Below are 26,265 nucleotides of genomic sequence, written 5' to 3' on the forward strand. Positions count from 1 at the left end.
TCCACGTGTATGGACTCAGATATTTTATGCAGTTTGGAGATGGCTTGATAGACTGTTGGAGCGTTGTCTGGTATGAAAATGCAACAACTGGATTGGATAACCTTACATACCCCACCACGGTCTGCAAGTATGACGTCTAGAACCATGCGGTTCTGCAAAGTCATGAGGCGATCCGCTTGGAGCTCAGCTGTCAAATTACCAAGGGCACCAGCCGTAACATTAACAGTGGATTCAACCACACGAGTCAGCTGTCTCAGGTTCCTACTATTAACCATAGGTCCCCAAAACGGCAGGAAACCCAAAAAGAAATCTCCCGCTTCCTGACCGGCAGTATCCTTCCTTACTGATCACGCCTCTCACAACTCTGGTCTTGTGATAGTCAGAGGCGGCAGTAAATGTTGGCGGTAGCAGATTTGCAATATAACATGTGCCCGAGAAATCAGGGGGCAACCATGTATATGCTCGGTCATCGCAGATAAAATATGTACCCTTGGCAGCCAAGAACGCAGGGGAAAACTGTGACGGAAAAGTGTACGTTTCAGTACAGTCACTTCTTCCCAGTTGAGCCCTAGGATTCTGACCATTACCTTGCAAACAGAACCGACCTATGTGGGGTACGACCCAGATTGGGGATGAGATTTTCCGCTGTCTTTCACCTAGACTAATACTATACCCCATTGCGTTCCACCCTACATAAGCTCTCAACTCTTCTTTGGGAATGGATGAGTATGCATCGATATCTCTACTCATATCGGCAATTCCTTTCACTAAAGCTTTGTTATTGGTGCTAGGTCTGATGGAACGCGGTTGTCGCGGGGAGTACACTTCTAGAGCATAGAGAAACATGGTCTGGAATGCCCATGACGATCCATTGTAACTATACGGCAGCACCAGATAGGGAATACCCTTATTAATGGTATGTGGCATTAAACCACACACCCAACAATTGATTGTATTCATGACTAGTTGGTGCTGGTGCAGGAGCTGAATAAACGAGTTGTTTACAAATTCTGACCGTCTGGCTTGTTCATGCTCAGGTAGAGGGTGAAAAGAGTGCGAGGAGACAGTAGGAGGAGACATAGGCTGTACAGTGGGTGCAATAGGCTCTTGATAGGAGAAGAATACAAATCCTACAGTAAACATGATCATACTACATAATACAAACAGGCATAATAATACAAAACGTTTGCGTGTCATGATTTTACACATTCTTGTTCTAAAGTTCATTTCCTCAGTGAGTCTCTCCATCTTACAAAACTCCATCCTCTAATCGTGCCGCTCGCGGCGGGTGAGTGTCTTCTGCTAAGGAGTACGCCTGTCAGTACAGGGAACGCCCTAGACCAACCAGAACCGTCGACCTAACGTCTTCGGAGCTGTACCCCAAAGTCTTGGCACCGCGACCCTGCGGCTGAACCCGGATGGTGGTTCGAAAAACAAAAATCAAGAAAGTCCTTCAGATGGGAGAGCTCTGGTTATCAAAAAATAAAAAGGTAAAAGGAAAAGAATATTTATTTGTCCATAGGCCTTGGCCTCAGATTGTAACGAAAACGGCCAGGCACTGCTTGATCTTGCAACAAAAGTTCAGGCTCTGTAGTGTCCAATCGAATTGACGGTGGCACAGCTTCTTGTAAAATATCGTCACTTTCCTGCGCTGAAGCTGTGCCTTTTATGCGTGCATCACTGAACGGCATAAAACGAGGTACAGTGTCTGTTTCAGAGTCTGCGATACCCTCCTGGACCCACTGGTCATACGGCAGAGGCAAAGGGATCCTCTTCACGTGGGCGCCGTGGATCCAGTTTTTCTTCCCCTTCACTCGAACAGCTGATCTTGTCGACAGCAGCACGAGGTGAGGGCCAATCCAGCGGGGCTCCTCATTGGTTTTCCGCTGAAAGATTTTCACCAAGACCCACGTGCCCGGGTCAATAGGGTGTCCTGGAGCCTCAGAAACCGGAGGGAGAGTATCATGCACCTGTTGGTGTAAAACACGCAGTTTAACCGTCGAATCATACAAGTAATCAAGTAATACTGGATGCTCGATCTCACTGAATTTCATCGGTCTTGGCACACCCCATACATTGGCCGGGCGGCCAAAAACGACCTCGTAGGGACTAAGTCCCACCCGTGAATGCACGGTCATTCTAGTGGACAGGAGTGCTAAAGGCAGGGCGTCAGGCCATTTAAGACCTGAGCTCGCCTGGATTTTGGCCAGTTTAAGTTTTAGAGCGCTGTTGTAGCGCTCCACTAGTCCAGCTGATTGGGGGTGGTTTGCAGCGTGAAACTTCTGCCTTATACCTAGTCCCTCACACACATTCTTCATCACTTTACCCACAAACTCACTTCCATTATCACTCCACTCCATTCTTGGCATTCCAAACCTAGGGAAAAATTCCTTCACAAGGGCTTTGGCTGTGGACAGAGCAGTGTTATCTTTTAGAGGATAGGCCTCTATCCATTTTGAGAAAGCGCAAACAACCACCAATACATATTTCAGGTTGTTGCACCTTTCCATGTGGATAAAATCTATCTGCAAAACTTCAAATGGATATGATGGAGGCGCAAAATGACCAGCTGGAGTTGGGGTTCCCCTACCAGGGTTGTACTTCAAGCATACCATACAACTCTTGACCACATTCTCTGCACACTTAGGAATTCCAGCATTCTGCCATACTGGAGCCAACAACTTACAGATTCCTTTCGTACTGATGTGTGCCATTCCATGTGCCATAGTAACTACTGGAAGCACATATGCATCAGGTAACAACCATCGCCTATGTTCTGACAAATCAATCCAACAACCATTCTCATCAAACTTCCCCATACTTTCTCTCCACTTGCTTAATTCTTTCTCCGTGGCTTCAGCCTGAAGGGACTTTACACTTTCTATTGTGTTTTCACACATTCCAACATCATCAACCCATCTGGCAGGGCCTGCAACATACATTCGAGTCTTTACATCTTTTGTTGTCTCTTTCGCGACTTCATCAGCAAACGCATTACCACGACCAACATCATCAGTGATTTTCTTGTGCGCACTGCATTTCATAATCGCAACTTGTAACGGTAGGGTCAGCGACTCAAGGAGATCATTCACCAACTTGCCATTCTGAATCTTAGCTCCATGTGAGGTCAGGAACCCACGATCCTTCCACAATCGCCCAAAACTATGAGCCACGCCAAAGGCGTACTGGCTATCCGTGTATATATTCACTCTCATTCCTTCAGACAACACGCATGCTCTCGTAAGGGCAATCAATTCTGCTGCTTGAGCCGAGTTTTGTGGCACACGCGCAGTTTCAACAATCGTGTGCAAAGTCGTGATAGCATATGCAGCAGTCGTATCACCATTCGGAAGCTTGAAACACGAACCATCCACCCATAAGGTATCATCACACTCAGTTAGGGGAGTATCTTTAAGATCTACTCTCCCTTTCGTCTCTTCTTCTGTTCTGAACAGACAATCATGTTGCTCAATCTCATCTAGGTCTGCTGGAATTGGTAATAGTGTAGCTGGATTCAACGTGTTGCATCTCTTTATGTGTATATGATTTGCTAACAGTGTCAGCTCATAACCAGATAATCGCGCACTAGTTAAGTGCTGCGTCTTGGTCCTGTTTAACAATGTGTCCACAGCATGTGGAACCATAACAATCAATGTGTTATCCATTACTAGTCCAGCAGACTGTCGAATAGACATAGCTGCGGCAGCTGTGGCTCTCAGACAACTTGGCAATGCCCTCGCTACAGGATCCAAGGTTGACGAAAAATACGCGCATGGACGCGGTCTGTCGCCAAAAGGCTGTGTTAACACTGATAATGCGCAACCATCTTTCTCATGAACATACAATGTAAAAGGCTTGCTGTAGTCAGGGGCACCCAACACAGGAGCTGAACACAATGCATTACGCAATTCCAAAAAACTCTTCTGACACTCTTCAGACCATGGAATAGGATTCGGTGTGTCTTTGCATGTCAATGCTAACAAAGGTTTTGCCAACAAGGAAAAATTCGGAATCCAATGCCTACAGTATGAAGTAATGCCCAAGAAAGCACGCACTTCTCTCTGTGTTCTTGGCACACTCAACTGTGCAATGGCTTGAATTCGTTCTGGGGTCAGTCTCCTTCCCTCCTTCGATAAGAGATGACCTAAGTAGGTCACTTCTTGTCGACAATATTGTAGCTTTGAGAGAGACACTTTGTGATGGAAGGCAGACAAATGACGCAACAATAACAAGGTAGCGTGTTTGCAAATCTTTTCAGTATCCGCGGCGATCAGTAAATCGTCGACGTACTGAATGAGGATAGCGCCATTGGGTAAAACCAGTGCATCAAGCTGCGCTTTCAAAGCCTGACTGTATATTGATGGACTCTCACAGTAGCCTTGGGGAGCGCGTTTAAAGCGGAAGCTGCGACCTCCTAAACTAAAGCCAAAAATGTCTCTGCTCTCCTCTGCAATTGGGATGCTAAAGAAAGCATTCTTTAGATCGATCACTGAGAACCATGCAGCCGAGGCTGGAATCATGGTTAACAAGGCAGTTATATCAGGGACAACTGGAAACTGTGGTACAACAATCTTATTAACCTCTCTAAGATCAATCACAAATCTGTAAACAGGTGGCTGTGAAGGATCCATTCGTTTTAAGACAGGTAAAACAGGTCTATTGCAAACGTTGCCTCTTGTCTCTTCAATTACGCCCTTCTTAATCAAATCGTTGACAATTTCTAACAACGCTTTCTGACCTTCATTGGAAATCTTATACTGGGGAATACGTGGCAATCTGACATTGGCTTTTAAAGTGACCACATATGGCAGTATTTCCAAAAGACCCACATCATTGGGACCAGTAGCCCAAAGGGTATCCGGAAGTGATGACAATTCAGGTGACATTGTATTTTTAGACAAATACATTGGGGAAATCACTTTCTTGTCTAATGTAAGTTGTACTCCTGAAGGAGAACAATATAGCATTGCATGCAATCTTTTTAGCAAATCTAATCCTAACAAATTCTCACCACAACCTGTTGTTAGGATGAGAGGTGCTTTTAGCTCACAAGGTCCAACAGAAAGTGACATAGGACTAGAAATCGGGTTCCTAACTGGGGCGCCAGAAAAACCTACTGAGACATTCATTTCGCCAGACAAAGGCGCGCCAGGGAGTTTTGAATGCATGATTGAACTCTTCGCAGCACCAGTATCCAACAGAAAGGGCTCCGTTACATTTGCTGTAGTTACTTTAACATAGGGTCCGCTCTGATCCACTGGCACTGAAACAACTCCCTCTCTCTGTCTACGGCTGTCCTAGTAATCATCATCCTCTACATTGTCGTCTTCTGCATAATAATCATTATTGTAATACTGAGCTGTATTACCAGTTGCATTGGCTTGCTGATCAAAGCTATTTATGGTATTTTGAGGCGGAAGAGGACGCGCGTTCCGGAGAACATTTCCACGCCCTCTGCCTCTAGGAGCTTGCTGACCACCTCTACCTCTTGCGCCATACGCATTACTGTTACGCTGCATTAATTTAGGGCAACTATATTTAAAATGACCTTCCTCTTTGCAATATGAACATTGGTTGGGACCTACAGGGATTCGTGGTTGATAATACCCATTCATTTGCTGACTATTCTGAAACTGTTGGGGCTGGTGATAGACAACTTGTGTTTGCCTATAATTACTCTGTCCTCCACGTGGCGGATAGGCCTGCTGCAAGAGGACCTTTGCCTTTAGTTCCTTCGTTTTCTTATCTGTTCTATCCTTCTCATCTTTGTCTCTATTCTCATAATACTGTGCTGTAGCCAGTATTTGCGCTGAAGAGGAAACAGCCCAAGAACTTTCTGAGTCTTTAAGTTTCTTACACAACTCGGGAAGTAGATTCTGCACAAATTTATCAACGAATAACCGTTGGCCACCTTCAGTGCTCATGTCTTGACCACTGTGGTCGATAAACGTTTCTTCAAACCTGGTAAAGAAATCTGACACTGTTTCATCTTTCTTCTGCTTACATGCGGATAGTTTGTCCCAATTTATGCGCATCGCAGGCATTATGGTCTTCATGTATGTAATAATTCTACCAGGGAGCGCTGCTATGAGGGGCTCAGGTTTTGCACCACCAACTTGTCTAGTGTCTGCGGCAATGATATTAGCCCATGTGTCCCCTAGTTCTGTAGCGTGATCTACATTACGAATGGATCCCCATAAAGGCTGTGGAACCACATTCCCAAACAGCATATCTATGTCGGCTAGATTCATTACACATGATTCTGCAGTTTGTGACAACTCCTTATAATATCCTGCAGGGTTTTTACGGGGATCAGGCAATGTCTGTTTAAGTGCTAACACCTCAGATCGCTTCCATGGGACATGTACCCAAACACGCTGAAAATGTGCTGGAGCAGCAACAATACCTCGAGCGGCATGAGCCGCAACAGCTTCCTTCCATACCGGAGGTACTTCTCGCATGGGGTATTGTCGCACTTTTCCCTTCTTCCCCACAGGGAAATCTTGTGTAAACAATGGCTGTTGACAATCATCATTCCTCAAAGATAATAAGATCGCAACTGCTTTATTTACATTGGGGCCCACGATCGTACCTTTCCCAAAATCGAATCTCACCTGACACAACTCTTGCAGGCTTGGATCTCTACCATGATTATCCAATTCCTCACAGAGAATTTCGCACATTTTCTCGAACACATACCTCTGTTTTGGGGCATCCCATTGATGAAACACATCAACAACCGATTCCACATCATAGCATGAAGGGAAACCAATCCACCTACGCGCCAGATGATCTAACACCTCTTTCTCGTCAGAATCAGGCAGTTGACTGCGCAATTGCTTACGCTGTAAGGCAGGAGTCGTACTAGATGACCCAAAGAGAGGCGACATTAAACTAGTAACTACATTAGCCAGTCGTTGTCGTGCTGAAGGAGAAGTTGAGGCGAAAACGGGGGGATAGACAGAGGGAAGAAAAACAGACTCAGATACAGGTACCGGGGTAGTGTAAGAAGGAGCGCCAGGGGAAACCGCTGGCGCGCTAGGCAAAGTCGCAGGAAGCGCGGGGGTAACAGGTAGCAAAACTGGCGGCCCTTGAGAGGGCTGCACTGCAGGGATAGGAGCCAGCTGAGGAGGAGCTGGCAGCTGCGGGAAGGCTTGCGGCATATTTACTAGAGGCTGCGCATTTACAAGCTGTGGAGGTGCGGTGGCATTTTGCGCATACGGGGGTGGCGAACTTAACAAATGGGACATTAGGGAATCTTTCTCATTCTCTTTTGTCTCATCTTGCACAAGGGGTGACAAAACAGGGTAACATCTATCAATCCCTAGTTTGCGCTGTCTGTGCAACTGTTCCTTCATTTGTTCCTCCTCATTATCTTTAAATTGCACAGCTGCTTGCATCACTGACATACCTCTCTCTCTCTTATCCCTTTTCGCTAGCTTTATTTCCTTCTGTTTGGCTTCCTTTCGCCATAGGCGGAAAGAATCAAACATCGCCGGCCGTGCTTTCTTTTTAAACAATTTAACTTCCAAATTATCTAAGATATCTGTATCGAAACTACCATTTTGGGGCCATTTTAAAACACCGTCCTTTCTGGTGTATCGGATCCATATTTCATTATATGCAATGGGGCCCACGCCATGTTTTACATAAAGCTCATAAGTTGGAGTTCCAATTGGAGGAACCGGGCATGAATCCTCTAACTGGAAATCCCTTCCACAACCCAAACAAAACAATCTACAAAATACACTAGAACCAGGCATCTTCGCTCACTAGTCTAGTTTCAAAACGTCAAAGGATTATCGAATACGATAGTCTCGTGAATACACGAGTCCTCTGGCTTTGGGACTTGCAAGCACCAAATCGAAATGATCCCGAAGGATACCAAATTCAAACTGGGAGACGCTCCACTTATACTTAACTGAATATTGATGATCGATGGCGTCACCAGAAGACTCTCTCGATTGTTTCGCTCTACCAAAAAATCGTCAAGGGTCCAAAACAGGGCGATTAATCAGGGCAGCAGTCCTTCGTAGCCGTCGGGACGCGGAGAACCTCGCAGAAAAGACTTTCGGACCACGTCGACATGCAGGGGTCGATGAAGTGGCGGCCTTCCTCCAGAATTTCCACACGAAGCTCCTCACGAACCTCTGGCTTGGACCGGTACCGCTGAAATCACCCAACGTTGGGCGCCAACTGAAGTACTGGGTAATTTAAGCCCAGTGGTGCAGGGGAACACACCCTATGACTTCGGGGTTCTTCCTGTTTCAGACCTACAGAAACACAGAGTCTTCTGGGTGAAGTCAAAGATCAGTTTATTGGCTGCAGACCAATTACAGGCGTCCTAGAAGTACAACAGCGTGTATTTTCTCAGGAGACTGCTAAAAATCACAGAAACGAGCTTCTTCTTAAATACAGATTTTCCTGCCTCAGGCATACATTCTTGGGTTTATGGCATGGTCATATAAAGTGTACATTACAAACAAAAAAGCAGAGTCATGATGACCATCCCACATTCCAGTGAAGCCAGCCCGCAATTATTTACACAGTAAAGCTCAGATCCCACATCAGATATCGATAGGCCCCAATAAACATGAGCATCTCCTGTTTTGGGAAACAAGCCATAAAGCAGGAACAGCCAGGTGTGAAAGAGATTAGCTGGAGGCTTGTGTAGGATGAAAAGACTTTATGGTGTGTCAAGCCCTGATGCTAATCACAGGTGGCCAGAGGACGGGGAACTCGTGAGACCAGTTTGACCCGGGTCAGCGGAGCCAAGCTGCCCAGGTCACAGAGGAGTCAAGGAAAGGCACATGTGCTCTAAAAGACCCGTCTTAGCTACATACTATATAGCCTATGTGAGGGCAACCATAAGATGGCCACCGTTACAAAATGGAACCCACGTAGTGATGTGAGATAGCGTATACACAGTGCATTCATAGCTAAAACGTTACAGAAAGCACTCATACATACCGCATTAACCATTTGCGGTTCACTATTACCGAGATAGACAGGGGTAGGGCCCTATCTCCTACGCGGTCCCAAATTCTAAAGTACGACTTACTTTTATGAGGCCCCTAGCCCTTCAGGGGAGCTTATTTAGCATAAGAACCATGAATAACTTTGCGATATGGGAGACTCTGGGGGTCCCTCTTTTCATTTTGCAGGCGGTGTCCATCGTTTTGCATAACGCCAGGGCCTTGGGGATAATCAATCCATTCTTTAGAGCCTCGACAGCCCTTGCTGCTCCCTAACAGATAATTTCCCACCTGCATTTCAACCGGGTATAAAACAGTGCTGTTGAAGTTAGTGGGTAATTAACAAAACAAGCATTGCAAATGCAATAGGTCTCGCAATTGCTTAAGTTGGAGCTATTGGCGTTGTACATGGCGTTGTAAATGACAATGTCTTTTTAGGTCTTGCCTACACAGCGCGCATGCGCTGCTTAGGAGGGCCTTTAGCTGTCATTCTGCTAATTTTCAAGCACACACTCGTGCTTGTGTCGGCATCCATCTTGCGGGAGCGAGCAGGGGCGTGCCACAAGCACAAGTGCAGTGCTTGAAAATGAGCAGACTGCGCGCGCACGCACGCACTCACCACTCCCGGGCTTGTTTAGGTTCAGCCTCGTTTTTCCCCCCTGCTCCCTGTATACCCTGCTCCACCCTCATTCCCCCAACCCTCCCTCCTCCCAGTGCTCGTTAAGTATGCAGAATCTGCACCTTACATCTTTCCCCGGGTCTCCCCTTCCGAGTTGCCCTATCTCTGCAACTGATCCTTGTGCGCGGCTGCAGCCTGGGAGCGCTCTGCGCAATGACAGCCTGGTAGCCCAGGGCTGATCACAGGGTTTCCCTGTGCCCTGTCCCAGGACTGCTGTGTTCCCGCTCCCTCCTTCGGCGATGCAGGGGTGCCCCCAGTGCAGCCAGGGACCTCAGCCACACCTCCTAGGGAAACTTTCTAACTCTGCGGCGTCCTGTTCATATCTGTCCCAGAGAAGCCCGCAGCCACGCTGCTCTCATCCATGCTTCTCTTTAGGGGTGTTTATGTCTGAGTGAGAGGACCTGTGCAGCTGAGCAGGAGGATTGCTGCTGGGAGCCTGAAAACTTCACAACGTGCTGCTACCAAGAACTCCTCGGCTCCTCGCGCACAAGCCTCCCAAATGAATGGCTTGCACAGCAGCCCGGCTGCTCACGTTGTACGGGATCAGCTGTGGAAATTTAGCGTGCAAACTGAACATTATCTGCGCCATCTTGCCTCTCCCCAGCGCCACGCACAGCGAATGCACGGCCGCCATTTTAGGCACCCCACTCTCTCCCCGCTCATTCTCGATCACCAGCGCTTCCCCCTGGCGCTGCGAACATCCCCCCGCGCGCCGGCCACCCCCGCTCCCTCATACACGGGCCATAAACCCTCTCCTTCTGCGCGACCCTGCTACGGAACCACATCCGACCGACATCCCATACATGGTCATGCCTCTCCTTTGATAACCCCCTTCCTCTGCGCCCCATTGTCCGAACTGGTCCCAGGCCATCACCTAGCCCTGCGGATGCAGTTTATTGCCCCTACTGTAAGGGAAACACCCCGCATCAAAGGGATTACAGTAGATCAAAGCCCCTACCCCCTGAGACCCGGCCGGTTGCACACACCCCCGGGAATTAGCGGAATTCCCTGCTGCGCGATAGCCATCTCCCACTGCGGGTAGGGTGGGAACCTCTACTGTAACTATGTGTGGGATCGGATCTGAGCCGGGGCTTCAGGGGATGTTCTTTCATGCATCAAGAGAATCTCAAGAATGTACTATGTGTAATAAAGCAATAAACCGGTGTATAAGAGACCAGGTCTCAGAGATGCGGTTAGAGCACCTCGTGACGATACCTTGCTGTCTGATCTGATGTGTTCTGCTCCGACGGAATAAAACTTTGTTTCCTGCCTTCCAGTCTCCGGCGCCTGCCTCTTTCATTGGTAAATTATCGAGTGGTATGAGAGGCGATTACCGCCGGGCAAATACTTGAAAGGTTATCGACTGAAACTGCCGCTACCATTTAACAATTGGCGTCCCAAACGTGGGGCCCATCAGCGACACGTGGATCCAGTGGGAGAGGTCCCGACGACAGAGTGAACGACTGCAACGATCGGGAGAGCTCCTGCCCAATAGACCCTCGTCTGGCAGCCGATCATCCGAACTTCACTGGTTCCGAGCAGACCTCTCTCGAGTGATCTACGGTCCTGACTGGGAACCATCAGGAGTGCCGCGGCAAATACGGAGAGTAGAGGACGATCGGGCGCTGGAGGCAGAAGACGAGAAACTGTCCACGCGGTCCGGGTAAGGTCGTGATACACGACAAAATGCGAAATAATTGATTGATTGTTTAAAGCTTTGGAAATACTAGTATTGCTCATTGATTGTTTTTTTTGAGATATTCGCTGTCTACAAACGGGGAGGAGTAGAAATACTCTCTCTCTCTCCCTTTGCAGATAGTGAAGGGTAGGTAACGCAGACTTTTGTCCCCGTTGAAACCCGTCGTGCCTATCTTTATCTCCCCATTGATTGATTGTCCGAACATTGATTGTTTTGGAGAATAGTGCTTTTTGAGATATTCTCTGTTTGCAAATAACGTAGAATAGGAATATTCTGTCTAGTCTTTGCAAATAGTGAAGGGTAGGTAATGCTGACTTTTGTCCCCGTTGAAACCCGTCATGCCTATCTTTATCTCCCATTGATTGATTGATTGATTGATTGTCCGAACACTAGTTGTTCGATATTGGTTCTTTGGAGGTATTCTCTGCTTACAAATAACGAAGAATAGAGATATTCTGTCTAGTCTTTGCAAGCAGTGAAAAGATAGGTAGTGCTGACTTTTGTCCCCGTTGAAACCCGTCATGCCTATCTTCTCCCCACTGATTGGTAGTTGGTTCTGCCCGGACCGCTTATTAGAGGTGAACCATCCGGCTCCACTGGAGGGCACCCCTAATAAGGACATGTTCACTAAATATGGACTAGTCGCCGTAGCTTATACCAAGCTATGGCATAAATATACAAAGAAGGACCCCGAGAGTCAGTGGCCACTGATGGGATCCTTCGACGACCATAAGATAGAAGCGCTAGAAGTAGCTCTGCGTAGCAATAAGACGACGCCTACTATGCTTGACAGTATCGGCATGTGGCGCAAAGAAGCGACGCAACGGAAAAAGAGGGAAGAAGTAAAAGCAGAAAAGGAATTACGAAAGGCAGCTCACCTTGCCGCTAGAAGGTTAGAAGAAGACATAAAGGAGAGAAGGGAAACTAAACTAAGACAGGAGCCCGAAACCTCAGGCCAGTACGCTGTTAGGACCCCTTCTTTGCTCTACCCTGAGTTGTCCTCCAAGCAGCGAACGAATGATGAATTACTGTTAGGTCCCCCGATCATTTACATGCCCCCTCCATATGCACCCTCCCAGTCAGTAGTGCAACACCCACAACCCCCCGAACACGAGCGAAAGCAGTACAGGGGCCTCGGTCCTCACGGCCTCCGCGCCGGCCGAACCTCCTGTGCTGAACACAACGTCGGCTATAACGTTAGACGACCCAGAGATGAGAAAGAAAGAGTCCACCAGAATGAATCGGCTAGCGAAGGATGAACGAACAGGAATCGACAAGATAGTAAAGGCACTGGTAGGATCCTTTTTGACCTTACAAAAACTAAAGTAACGCTAGGAGTTAGCCCTTTGAGGGACATATGAAACCAAGGGAAGGAGTCAAGCTCACGGTCGAGACGGCCACGAGGTAGCCCGACTCCCTTACTCTCGCTACCTAAACCTGTCTGCCCTACTGCCCACCCCGCCCAATAAGCATGACAAAATCCCGCACAAACGGAAGCCTGCTGACACCCACCACCGACGTCACCAAACTAGGGCTAGATCGCGCGCAATTGGTCTCTGTTATTTTTCCGATTGCACAGTAACCTCCTTGTGCTCATCATCAAATTGCAAATAGGTACAAACACTCCAACGAAGTAGTATAGTTATAACATTTTAATAACTTATAAGATATAACGAACACACCGACAGGGTAACCAGGTTAAAACACGTATTAAAACAACTATTTACATGACAGTCTGCTGCAACCTCCATCCCAAAGCCTTAACGTCCACGTGACACCGTCCTCGCCTCTCCTTCCTCTAAATTGCAACATTGGCCTGTTTTGGGCGGTTCTTTTAGTCGGCTTTGGGCTATAAAAGCCATGCAAAAATCCATTGACCTCAGTGGCGGACGATTGTGCGAATAGGCCGGAGGCTATACGAAGCGCCGAAGTTCTGGCAACCCCAAGGCGGAGCCCGCCACGCTGTGCGGGCCTTTCCGCTTTCTCTTCTTCTTTCTTTAATGAGGGCTGATGCCCTGACGGGGGGGAGGCGACGCAGACGGGCCTCCCCCACCTCCCCAGGTGGAGGCTCACCAGCAGATGAGGACGCCCCAGCCATCTTTTTCATCGGCCTGCTGAATTTCACCCTGGCACGCTGTGCGGATCTTCCCGCTTTTTCTCTTCTTTCTTCAATAAGGGCTGATGCCCTGGCGGGGGGAAGCGACGCGGATGGGCCTACCCCGCCTCCCCAGGTGGAGGCTCGCCAGCAGATGAGGGCACCCCAACCGCATCTTTCACACGTCAGCCAGCTGAGTTGCGCCCTGCCACTTCATTCGCCGTTCGGCTGAGCCGGCGCCCCTGCACGCGGCCGCCAGGCAACCACCCAAGCACCGGGTTCACCAGGACTGCCGCTAGCACCCGACGTGAGGAGTGGGCCCCCGCAGCAAGGTAATCGGGGACCCACCCCGGTGGTGATACCATCCAAACTGCTGTCGTCACTGCTACTGGAATCACCCCGGTGGCAGTACCATCCGAACTGCCGCTGTTACTGCTGCTGGCTCCTCTCCGGTGACTGTACCGAAGAGCTGCTGCTACTGCTGCCCTTGAACTCCGGCGGTCGACTCCTCCGGATCCAGGCCTAAAGCCCACCGTGAGACAATTCTGGACTCGAAAGCTTGTCTGCTTGGGCATGGGCCCCACCCTTGACAAGATGCTCCCCTCAGCCTTGCAGAATCGGCTGGAGTCATTTGACACTCGACACCCGCGGACTTCCGGTAAGGACAAACCGCCGCCATTGCTCTTTGCCCCGGACGGCAGCCACCTTGCCTCCGCTTGGTGCAGTGAGAAAGACTGGTTCGAAGCGTCGGCGGAAGAACCCGCCTCCTGCCCCGCCCCAAGAACGAACCATGGCATTTCTACGGGGTCGCAGTGACGCCATGCTGACGCAAAATTGACGCTAACGAAAGTTCTCGAACTACTGAAAGGGATTCTGGTCCAACAGCTAATTCATGGAAAGACTTAGACTGTACTCTGGCCCGACCTCGCCCCAAGATGGCGCCGATGTAGGAGAGGCCTACACACCCTTGTGGCGTCCCAGTCACGTGACATTTGTGTTAAAAAGATATATATATATATATATGCGATGCTTCCACACATGATGGTCGGGGAGGGGCGGGAAGGGAACCGATTTTATGCCGTAGTAGCGTTGCTCATGACACTCGACGCCTCCCCACCACGTGGCCGGCCTGAACGGTTGTAGGCCCGTATCTTGTATGCTGACATTGTTTTAAATAAAGGGTCTCTTGAAAGAATTACGGAATCAGTGCCATGACTAATCACATAGGTTGATAGAGATTTCTTCATTTGAATAAATGATTGTTACCCCCAAGCAATAGAAAACAGATAATGCAGTCCCCATTTGCCTGAATCTTTTTGATTAACGGAATTTGTACCCATCACACCTATCTTTTTCCAAGAGTTGTTAAACCATGGTCAACCATAGGTCAGGGTATATGCCGAACTCAAGGTATGGTATCTTGCACCCTAATACACGACCGATTGAGAAATGCATATATGACAAGGGAACCCGAATTTAGGAAATGAAATAAATTAGAGCATCTTTGTCTCGGACAAAGAGAATAATAGGTCTGTGGTATTACCCATTCCTGCGACTAGCTTGGTACGTGGTAAGTAGAACTTTTTCGTGTCTGCGCGCGCTGGGGTACTTTGAATACTGCACATCCCCTCCCCTCTTTTTCCCCTCTATAGGTCACAACGAAGCTCCGACTGAAGAATGAAGTGGACATGGACCGTACCGAGTTCAATATCAGGGAAAATTTAGGCAAACATTGTGAGATAGTGCGTGAAGTGCAGACCACCATTGAGAACATAAGAAACTGTATGGCATGATTGTACGTGTGTGCTATAATTACACGGTATGAATGTGTGTGCATCTCATGCTTAGGTCACTTGGAGAGAGAGCGTCACTGTATGATTGAAATGCTCACCATCGATCAAAGGGAGGAGAATACAGGGTCCGACACCCCCTAAAATGAACTACAAAATACTGAAAGTACGCAGCATAGAAAAAGAGGACAGGAAAGGAGAGGTCCCCATACTCAACGTAGCCCTGAGTCTCCGTCTTGCATGCATGTACTGTCACACCCTATCCGGCATTTGTGTGTACGTGATCACTGAATTTATGTCTTTTCCCCGCTCGTGTTTTCTTACATGGAACAGATCCATGCTACTCCATGTTGTGTGTGCACCAAGTGGCCTATTATCTTACCCATGTCTCTCTCGTTTTGTATCGTATGTATGCCAAATAGCCTACTTGACGCACACCTATCTCTCTCTCTCTCTCTCTCTCTCTCCCTCTCTCTCTCTCCCTCTCTCTCTCTCTCTCTCTCTCTCTCTCTCTCTCCCTCTCTCTCTCTCTCTCTCTCCCTCTCACTCCCTCCCTCACTAAAAAGCCTTCTTACCCTCTTTTCTGTTTGAATAAATTAACGACACATACCTCCTCGGTAAGTGTATAATTGGCCTGGAGCACGGTGGTGTTCGAACAAATTGACTGAAACAAAACGACCGTACTTTGCCACGTTACTACCTCTCCTTTCTACAAATATTGAGCTTAATTGGCTGAGAAAAGAAGGGACAGGTAAGACGACTGATGTCTCCCAATTTGGCCCTCATCACGGGGACTATATGTCAGTGGTTTCCGTTTTTTTTCAGAGCTTTAACAACATCATCTCCACCGCCCAGAATTACCCCCGCCCAATTACCCCGAAATAGAATGTCTAAAAGCACCCCGTTCTCCCAAAATAACCCCAGCCCTATACTAGCCGCCTCAGAGTATTTCGAACGACACAGCTGATGAACTTATTCACTAATAAAACATCGCCTAAACTGATAAAGGGTTATCTATTGTCGCCAGCAAAAATAATGCTTAGCTTATGTTCCTCCCCGAAATGGATACTCGTGAACCCGTGACAGTAGCACCTCGCACTTTCTTTTTATAAACTTAGCAGTCCTCGGAAAGAAATATGTAGTAACAAAACTTGTGTTGGGACGAACGAGCCTCTGCCGGAGAAGCCGGTTCGAATTTCTTTTTTATAGACTAGAAGGTTGACAGATGTCAGGCTTCCTGCAACCAGTATCGGGCACAGGAATCGGCACCTAGGGGACCAGACGATGGACAGGGACACCCACAGAAACTTGCACCACAACAATAATTAATAGATTAGTAACGCACACACTAACATCAGAGTTAAAAGACACCAATCATGCAGCAACCGATAAAAACATGTCCGCAACTACTCGGTGGTTGGGAGAGAGGATGAAGTATGTAAATGTCTTCCCTGCCAACTCTCTAAGACTTTTGTTTCTTGTACCCATTTAAAGATAACGTGCTGCCATCGGAAGGGAGGGGTCGGACGTGACGCACAGCCTGGCTGCAGACCTTGGAACATCTATGACATCGACCAAGGGGGAGGCTACGAAGCAAAAAGGGCGTGGGACGAGACACCATTTTCAGGATGATAAGCGCGAGGGGCTACATCGAGGCCCCCTGCTCACCGACCAGCGTGCCTGAAGTCTCAACCCGTCGGGCCCGATTGATGGGCCCAGTGCTGGAAGATTCTGCTCCCCTTGGTCCACATTTTTGATCTGATCCCACTCCACCCCCTCTTCCCTCGGCGTCCCGAAGCACGTCACACCCTTCTCTCTCTCACCATCTTTTATATGGATTATGAATCTGACCTACCCACAGAAGAACAAAAGGCAGGTACCCTGTCTCAAAGTACCTATGGTGAACTGTGTTAAGGAACAGGGCTGTGATCGGAGAACAATGAATGATCACACCCTGCAACGTGAGAAATTGGATTTGAGCTGGACCTTAGCTCCACCGCCGGTGCTCAACAGTGCCAACGAAAGAAGAACAACAATGAGAGCTTACCAGTGATAGCTCTTTATAAAAAGGACACTGGAAAGAAGAACCCATGTCAAAGTCGAAAATCCTCTCCCAACCACCTTTTTATACTAACTATCTTCTTATCAAGTTTTCATGGTGTTGCATCAATCACTTCCGACTGTACACTGAGAAGTTAAGGAAATGTAACTTTGTATAGTAACATCCATACAACACCAGCCATGTACACGACTATACTGTAACTCTGTATGTACTACCTCCTCGCCTACTTTATCACCTGTAAGTAACTATAAGCAAATGTGTCAGATTACTCCTGCATGCCCTAAAAACTCTGTATCTTTAAGGAATGTACGAAAGACATTAACGATATTATAGCTGAAGGTTAACGAAGAATAAATGACGGCCAGGCAAGCTGGCGAGATATGTTAAAAGGGAGGACTGTGGAAATTTAGCGTGCAAACTGAACATTATCTGCGCCATCTTGCCTCTCCCCAGCGCCACGCACAGCGAATGCACGGCCGCCATTTTAGGCACCCCACTCTCTCCCCGCTCATTCTCGATCACCAGCGCTTCCCCCTGGCGCTGCGAACATCCCCCCGCGCGCCGGCCACCGCCGCTCCCTCATACACGGGCCATAAACCCTCTCCTTCTGCGCGACCCTGCTACGGAACCACATCCGACCGACATCCCATACATGGTCATGCCTCTCCTTTGATAACCCCCTTCCTCTGCGCCCCATTGTCCGAACTGGTCCCAGGCCATCACCTAGCCCTGCGGATGCAGTTTATTGCCCCTACTGTAAGGGAAACACCCCGCATCAAAGGGAGTACAGTAGATCAAAGCCCCTACCCCCTGAGACCCGGCCGGTTGCACACACCCCCGGGAATTAGCGGAATTCCCTGCTGCGCGATAGCCATCTCCCACTGCGGGTTGGGTGGGAACCTCTACTGTAACTATGTGTGGGATCGGATCTGAGCCGGGGCTTCAGGGGATGTTCTTTCATGCATCAAGAGAATCTCAAGAATGTACTATGTGTAATAAAGCAATAAACCGGTGTATAAGAGACCAGGTCTCAGAGATGCGGTTAGAGCACCTCGTGACGATACCTTGCTGTCTGATCTGATGTGTTCTGCTCCGACGGAATAAAACTTTGTTTCCTGCCTTCCAGTCTCCGGCGCCTGCCTCTTTCATTGGTAAATTATCGAGTGGTATGAGAGGCGATTACCGCCGGGCAAATACTTGAAAGGTTATCGACTGAAACTGCCGCTACCATTTAACACAGCCTACCTGGTGCACAGCAGCCAGTGGACACGTGCAGGCTGGAGATTAGCGCAGCGCTTGCACTCTCACACTCGAGTTCAAAACATCACAGGCAGGATTGGTGATATAGGCTAATTTACTGCACTTACCTATGAGGAGACCTGGGTGCTTCTTTGGTCTGTTGAAGTTAGTCAGTAGTGTGTGATCCTGGACACATTTGTCAATCCCTTTGTTGTGTATCCTCACCCCTGTTCTGTCAAAATGTAGGAGGCTTAAGAACACAAGGTTTGGCATAGCCAATAGCTCTTGCCTTTGAATAACTAAATTCTTAAAAGGTCCCAAAGGCGAGACCTATTGGCTATGCCAATGCTTGTATCTATGTGTTATGGAGTGTATGTGGTGTATAGTGTGTGTATAATGTGCAGGCTTTATGTGGGTATAGGTTGTGCGGTATTGTGGGTGTCGGGGGTACAAGTGTGCTTCAGGAGCATTTGCATGTGAAACAGTCCCTTTACATAGAAGGGCACACAAAAAGCATAACCAGGGACCCAAGGCCGACCAAACACAACCTAATGGAGGATTTTATCCGATCAACCTTTTGAATTCCAATGTGGGAGTGTTCCCATGACATGTGTAAAAGGAAGACATATTACCCGCTCCAAAAAAGAAATCAGAACACCCCACACAGTGAGCAGCCAAGCTCTGTGTTTCCAGTCGGTGTGCAGAAGTGTCCTTGCATCGGCCGGATGACATGTGGAGCGGAAGAGGATTATAATTAAACAAGAAAAAATGCTCAGATTTGGGGCACACTTTCCTCTGGCGTTGTTAGAGATATGAAGCCATTTCCTGCATACAACACACTTATCTCTCTCAGCTCACACAACGGGCTGACAATTAAAGCAGCATGGGTCACACGTTATGGGGTATGGAACCAATAAGCAGTGTGTTTTTGAAGCAGATAGCAGAATCAAGCAATCATACAGTGAACCGGGAAACCCCGCTTTAGGGAACAACAGGCTTCTGTGAAGGATTTCTGGGGGCTAGTGGAATGTTCTGCAGAAAAAATTAAAGAGACAAGTAAAAAAAGAAAAAAAAAAATGGTAGACGTGGTACTTTACATCCTATTGTTTGCAAAAAGCAGCATACTAGGAAAATATGTAGAGCAAAGTGTGTTTACTGTTATGTTAACTTATGAGATTTGAACCTATATGACTGGTAAATGTGGGCCTTGCGCATGCGCTGTGCTCTGAGGCTGACTGGCCAATAGGGAAAGTACCAGAAGGTATGCCGCTGCCCGCGTCCCAAGCAGTGGGACATCAGCAGGGCAGCTTGTTAGTGGCCGCCCGTCGGAGCCTCCCCCTTTGCTGCCTCGTGCGCGAGGCTACGCCCACTAAGGTATTACTCCCTATAGTTGGAGCTGGAGACGGGCCATTGGGGGCGGGGGGCGCGGCTTGCCCCCCCTACTTAGGAGGCCCTCTCGCCCAGTTCCTCCTCTGTTTCCTGCGCGCCGCTCCAGCCTGGACATGCGATTTCTGTTTCGCTCCGGGCCGCGCGAGATGTCGTGGTTGTTTCTGTCGACGGGTACAGTAAGGGTACCTCTGCGACAGGCGGTACAGTAAGGGTACCCCTGTCCGGCACAGTAAGGGTGCCCGAGCCAAGGTCCAGGAGCCGAAGGGGGTTCTGGGAAGACCGCGACGGCGCCCCGTTAGTCCTTCGGGCGGTTGGGGGGCCTGACCAACCGGGGGTGTGCCACAACACGCTCCGCCCCTGTCGGAAGGGGCGGGAGTAGGATACAGATCACGTGACCCAGTGGATGATCTGTAAATAATTATGTGCCACACTGCCGGGCATCGACCCACCGTGTGTGCTGGCTCACCAGGCGGGCGGAGCAGCAAGGGGCTGCCTGCCCTGGATCGCCCGTAAGATAACCCAATTTTATTATCATACTATGTTGTATGAAATAAACCTGCAGCAGTTCTTCACCCACAAATAAAGTGTCAGTGTAATCATTGGGTGACGTCTGTGTATGCGTGTTGACTGAAGCGGATGACGGTGTGGTCACTATGTGCTTAGTCTGTGTGTGTATGCGTTGTTTTTTATATGTTAGAGTAAAAATCACGTGTCTCATATTTTACTCAACCAGACCAGTCCACTCAAAAACGCCAGTCCACTCAATAAACGCTCCAGCCATGGCTTTTGTTCACACTTTTAAATATGTTGCGTCTGGTAAAAAATAGATATTTTAGAGGAAGAGAATGGGCCGAAAGCACAGCAGGCACTTTGTACAAAAAGTCCGCTATCTCTTGTGACGTTTGCCATGCGTTTAGGTTTAGCTTTGGAAATGATGTGATGGTATGGGAGTGTTGGGCAACCCTGTACGAAGCTGGGGAATTGGGGATTTGTGCAGAGAACAAAAACAAAACTGTTCTAAAACCCCAAAGAAGAGGGTGCTTCTGACGAACAGAGCGAAACACATTTATTTTGAGGACAGATGTTGTTAGTGAGATAGTGATATATTCAAGGGGGTGGAGGGGCAGATGACACAAGCGCCTGCGGGGTGTATGTTGAGGCAGTACGGCTCTGAGCTTAGTTGGTAATGGGACAATCTATGATTGTAGAAAAGCAATAGTTTTTAGCGCCCTATCATGCAAGGCTGGCCCTCTAGGCACTCTACAGAGCAGTGCTTGCAGAGGCAGATAAACATTTGGACATGTCCCTGCTTGATAGCATCAGCTTCCTTTAACTAGCGTTGCGAAGCCAGGGACTGTAGTCAGATAGTGATATATTTAAGGGGGCTGATGACGCAAGCACCTGCGGGTTGTATGCTAAGGCACTACGGTTCTAGCTGAGATAGCATGACTCTGAGGAATGAGTACGGAGAGAATCAGCTGCTGGGCTGCACAGTGGAGCTGCTGGGGCACAGTCTGCACAGGCTGTGGATCGGGGGACTGTTGGTGCACTGAAGGAAGGGCCCCCATATTATGACCAGACAAAGGGTTCAATGGGGGTTGGTAGCACGTTTTTGCTGTCTATAGCCACCTTTAAGCGGGTGTGATGGTGCTGGCAGGGTAGCACTATGAGCCTCGGGCTCCGAGTACCCCTATTGCAGCCCAGGGCCTCGTCCACCGCCAACACTCTCCGTTTAGTAGCTCAGAGTGCTGCTGGCTGAAAGAACTCTCACTCTTGCTGTCCCTGTCCACGGCCGCCTGTCTCACACACACTCACCACCGCCCTGTGAAGGGCCTCCAGAGGCTGCTGCCGCTTGCAGTACTCGGTGCAAGTCCAATGGCCCTTGCGAGTCCAGCTTCACAACCCGCAACCGGGATGTTGCCGACACAGCAGCTGCAGGAAGAGGGGCTGAGTCTGCGGCTGCTACCCCGCGGCCAAGTCCAGCGGGGCGGCCGTGATTTATCTGATGGAGCCCCTGGAGGCCGTATGGGGTGCTGTGTTCAGAGCTCCAGGAACTGAGGTTGTTCATCAAGTTCTTTCCGCCCATGCCCCCAAGCAGGACAGCGTGGTCTATACGCATGGAAAATTAAAGAACACATTTGGAACCCAGCGGATGGCAGGCATCATGGGGCGTAAAGCAACAATAAACAAATGGTGTGCGCTCGCTGGGGAAAACAAGCGCGGCAGCAAAGCAGCGAAAGTGAAAGCATTTGTAACCTGACCCAAAACAGATGGCATGCTGTGCGCGCTGCTGAAGCTGCTGACTTTGGAGCTGGAGAACAGGGTTCAAGCCTCGGCGTGGGCTGCATTATTTAATTATTAGAAAATAAACAGCGATTTTGGATGGAGGGGGAGACAGATACAATTAAAAAAACACGGTTGAGATGGACAATTGTAGCATCTGAAACCAAGTACAACAAATGGTGCGAGAAGGTGGCTCAACAAATAACGCTGCTGACTTTGCAGCTGGAAAACAGGGTTCGAACCTCGGCGCGGCATCATTTAAGCGTGATTTAATTATGAATAAATTAAACTTAAATAAATAAACAGGGTCGGGTAAGTGCAGGAAGCTGCCAGATGTGGAAATGCGAGCAGCAAAGAAAAAAAGTAGTCCCTAAATAAAAAGATAACAGCCAGCAGCGTAAGTTAACTGTAGTTGGTCGATGCTGCTTCCTCCAGAAATGGAAGAAAAAGGAAGTGATGTATCGGACCACAAGCCAACTATGAGCAAGATAAGAACAGCAATGGAAGATTCCACCAATGGCAAGCAACAAAGACAAATGCAATGGGTGGAGTTTCCTATGCAAGACCTAAAAAGGGATTTAGTCTTGGAGGTGATCCCCACCCTCAAACAGGATATAACAAGCATTGTCATAGCCAATAGGTCTCGCTTTTGGGACCTAATAAGTATTTAGTTATGCAGCACAATATCCTTGGTGCAACAACAACTGTTGCATAGCTAAACACTGATAAGGTCCCAAAGGCGAGACCTATTGGCTATGCCAATGTTTGTTAAATGTGTTACCAATACATGTGGAGCCCTTAAGAAAATGAAGACGCTGTCCTCAGCACCACTGAGACACTTGAAAATATATTCCGTGGCGAGATAAGGGAAGGTACATGATAAATTAAGCTCCTCGTATAAATTGTTAAGAGTCTTCATTTTAATGTTGATCATTATTCAACAAATTTTTCCAAGAAAATGCCAGCTAGGCAGGAACGAGTAATTAGGGGAGAAAAGTGAAAGTGTCATCTTTAATGGGTTGCAGTACTGTTTCACCTTATCATCCATAAAGGAAGACTTGGGGAGCAGATAACTCTCTGGGGCAGGACGTGCGTGCGTGTGTGTGTGCGTGCATGTATGTGTGTGTGTGTGTATGTGTGTGCATGTGTGTGTGTTTGTGTGCATGCGTGCGTGCGTCTGTGTGTATGCGTGCATGTGTGTGCAGAGGCAAAATGTTGAAGATACAGAGTGGAAAAAGACAAAGAGACAGAAAGAAGAAGAGAAGGAGATAGAATTAGGAAGAGAACAAGAGAGAGTGAGAAATCGGGAGAGAAAATGAGCGGGAGAGAATGAGAAAAAAGACACAGAGTAAGAGAGAGAGAGAAAGAGACATATAGCAGGACTGAGTGAGGGCAAAAGAGCATAATGAGCGATAGCAGGAGAGAGGGAGACAGAGAGAGGGGGAAGAGAGAGAGAGAGAGTTAGAGATATATAGCAGGACTGAGTGAGAGCAAAAGAGCAGAATGTGAGATAGCGGGAGAGAGGGAGACAGAGGAGGAAAGAGAGAGAGAGGGAAAGAAAGAGAGAGAGAGAGAGAGAGAGAGGGAGAAAGAGAGACTTAGAGACATATAGCAGGACTAAGTGAGGGCAAGAGGACAGAATGAGAGATAGCAGGAGAGAGGGAGACAGAGAGAGGAGGAAGAGAGAGATAGGTAGATAGTGCCAGTGAGGAGCGAGTATGAGACATAGTAAGAGATGGGGAGAGAGGGACAGCCAGAGCAAGGGGGACAGCTGAGGGTAGCAGGAAGATTCTCTGAGTGTTGGACAGCAGGACAGGCCACTCAATTTGACTTTAAAGAGCATCCACTCTGGTGACGGCGCCGCATCTCTCGCCCGCCACTCCGATGAGTGCCAAGGCCTTCATAAATCTGAAGCCACTGGGGATGTTGTTAGTGTTCAGCAAGTATTATTAAAACGAAGGGAAATGTATGGGTGACACTTTGTAACAATTAATCAGGAACTGTTGATGAATAAAGTTGGTTCGTTATTCTCCTGAAACCTAGGCGGCTATGCGAATTGTCAGACGGATCATTTTATTCATTATTTTTTATTAATGCACACAGATTCTCTGACTCTGGGAGCAAAAAAAAGTTCTCCGCTATGCAAAATCATAAATACTGAATGAGCCTGTGTACAGTTAACCTTGGCCGCGATGTGGAAATTTCAGCGAGAAAGGTGCATATTCAGCAAATAAATTGCTGCAGAGATTAAAAAACAAATTGAGGGGTTTAATGAACATCACCTCCCCAGACCTGTCCGTCTTCCATGAATTCCAGTGATTAATTAGTTTGTTTAAATACTCAATTAGTCCAGTGAAGCAGAAAGAGAAATGCAGTAGTCATGGTGGGAGATAAGAACACGGGGAAATGCCTGAGTGTTTTACAGGCTTCTGAAACAAGCATTGGCCGCGCGACGCGGGAAGCTTGTAATAAGAGGAGCTGACAAGGAGGTGGGGGAGGGGCAGAGCGAGGCGCTTGGGAGAGCGCTGTGCTTTATGAGCCATGACGGGCCCACGGAGGAAAGACAGATGGCGGCTGCGCGCGTGCACGCGCTCGTGAACGCAAGCTTGAGGCCAGGAAAAGCCTCTGGTGGCACTTTTAAAAGCCACTTACTAAATGTCTTGAAGTGACAGCGCATGCGCTGTCTCAGGCGAGACCTAAAAAGGGGGGGAACTCTCCCCCCAGGAGCAAACAAAATGAAGACAAAATGAAGACAAAACGGTTGGGCAATGGAGACAGATCCAATTAAAGACTCGCCCTGTCAAGCAAACTTTACGGAAAGCACCGATCTCCCCATAACAAGTAATTACAAGGTTCAGGGAAGGGCGGGAAAAACGCACAGAAAGGGATATGGGCATCAAAGCGGTGAACTCACAGTGGGAGACTGACACATGGAAAGCATGTGCTGGGGAGTCTCCCGCGATCAGATATCCTTGAACCATCTCCGCAACAGCCATAAAATACTTAAAGCTCATAAATAGGAAGATTTTAAAATACCCTACGCCAAAAAATTTAACAAAAGTGAAACCTTAGACATAACATTAAAACATGTTCTGCTGTTACGCTAATTTCTGTTTGATTCACCACACAGCCTCTGACCTAAAAAGAGGTACTAGCTTCTTCCTACCTATGTTGGTTCATATAGTGCAAAAAATATATAAATATATAGAATGCGTAATATTTTCGAGCTCTCCCTTTGCTGCCACCTAGCAGTGTAGGTTTGCACAGCAAGTGACCAGAGCCGGAACATAAATGTATATTGTAAGGCAACTATCAGACCAAATCTCATGAAAGTAAGATGCGAAGCCAGGCAATGGTTTGTTTACAACATACTCTGGTAGTAGGGAGCTACACCTGTTACCCCGTAGCAGCACATTTTTATATTTGAACTGTTAAGATCTTTTTTTATAATTTCGGTTAATGATTCATCAATTATTGTGGGATGAGTCCAGAGCTCGCGGAGTCGATCTGGTTCGGGGTGCTTTTCACATGGCCCAGCCAGTGACATTTCTTGGAGTTTGACATGGCCATGACTTCATGCTGTGACCCTAAATATGCCTTGGCACAGTAGTTCCTATGGATTCTGGCCCAAAATTAAATAGGACTGAGTGATCTTATTGAAAATACAATTTAGGCCAAACTCTAGACTTAACAAGCTTAGAGGTGTGCCAGGACTCGATTTGTGTTTTGTCCATCAGAAGCACCATACAACCCCCACAGTTCTGCTCCATAAAGGACTGGTGAGCTCCTTTGGTGCTATGAATGTGGGCAGTTACTGTGTTACAGTTAGTTTTCCCCTTATGCTGTAAGAGGTCACTGATGTTCCAACTTAAGGAATGCACTGATTTCTGGTGTTGATACGTCCAACAAAGCTTAGGGTCAGATCTAATGCCAAGATAATCAAACCTGTCAACTCTGTGAAGGGGAAGCTGCTTTTCAAAGGAGCCGTTAGAATTCATGATCATACATTTTCCTTGTCTTAAGCTCTTTCCATACCTATCTCTACATTTCTACT

The sequence above is a fragment of the Triturus cristatus genome, chromosome 10 (genome assembly GCF_964204655.1).
Source record: "Triturus cristatus chromosome 10, aTriCri1.1, whole genome shotgun sequence".
Taxonomy (NCBI): Eukaryota; Metazoa; Chordata; class Amphibia; order Caudata; family Salamandridae; genus Triturus; species Triturus cristatus.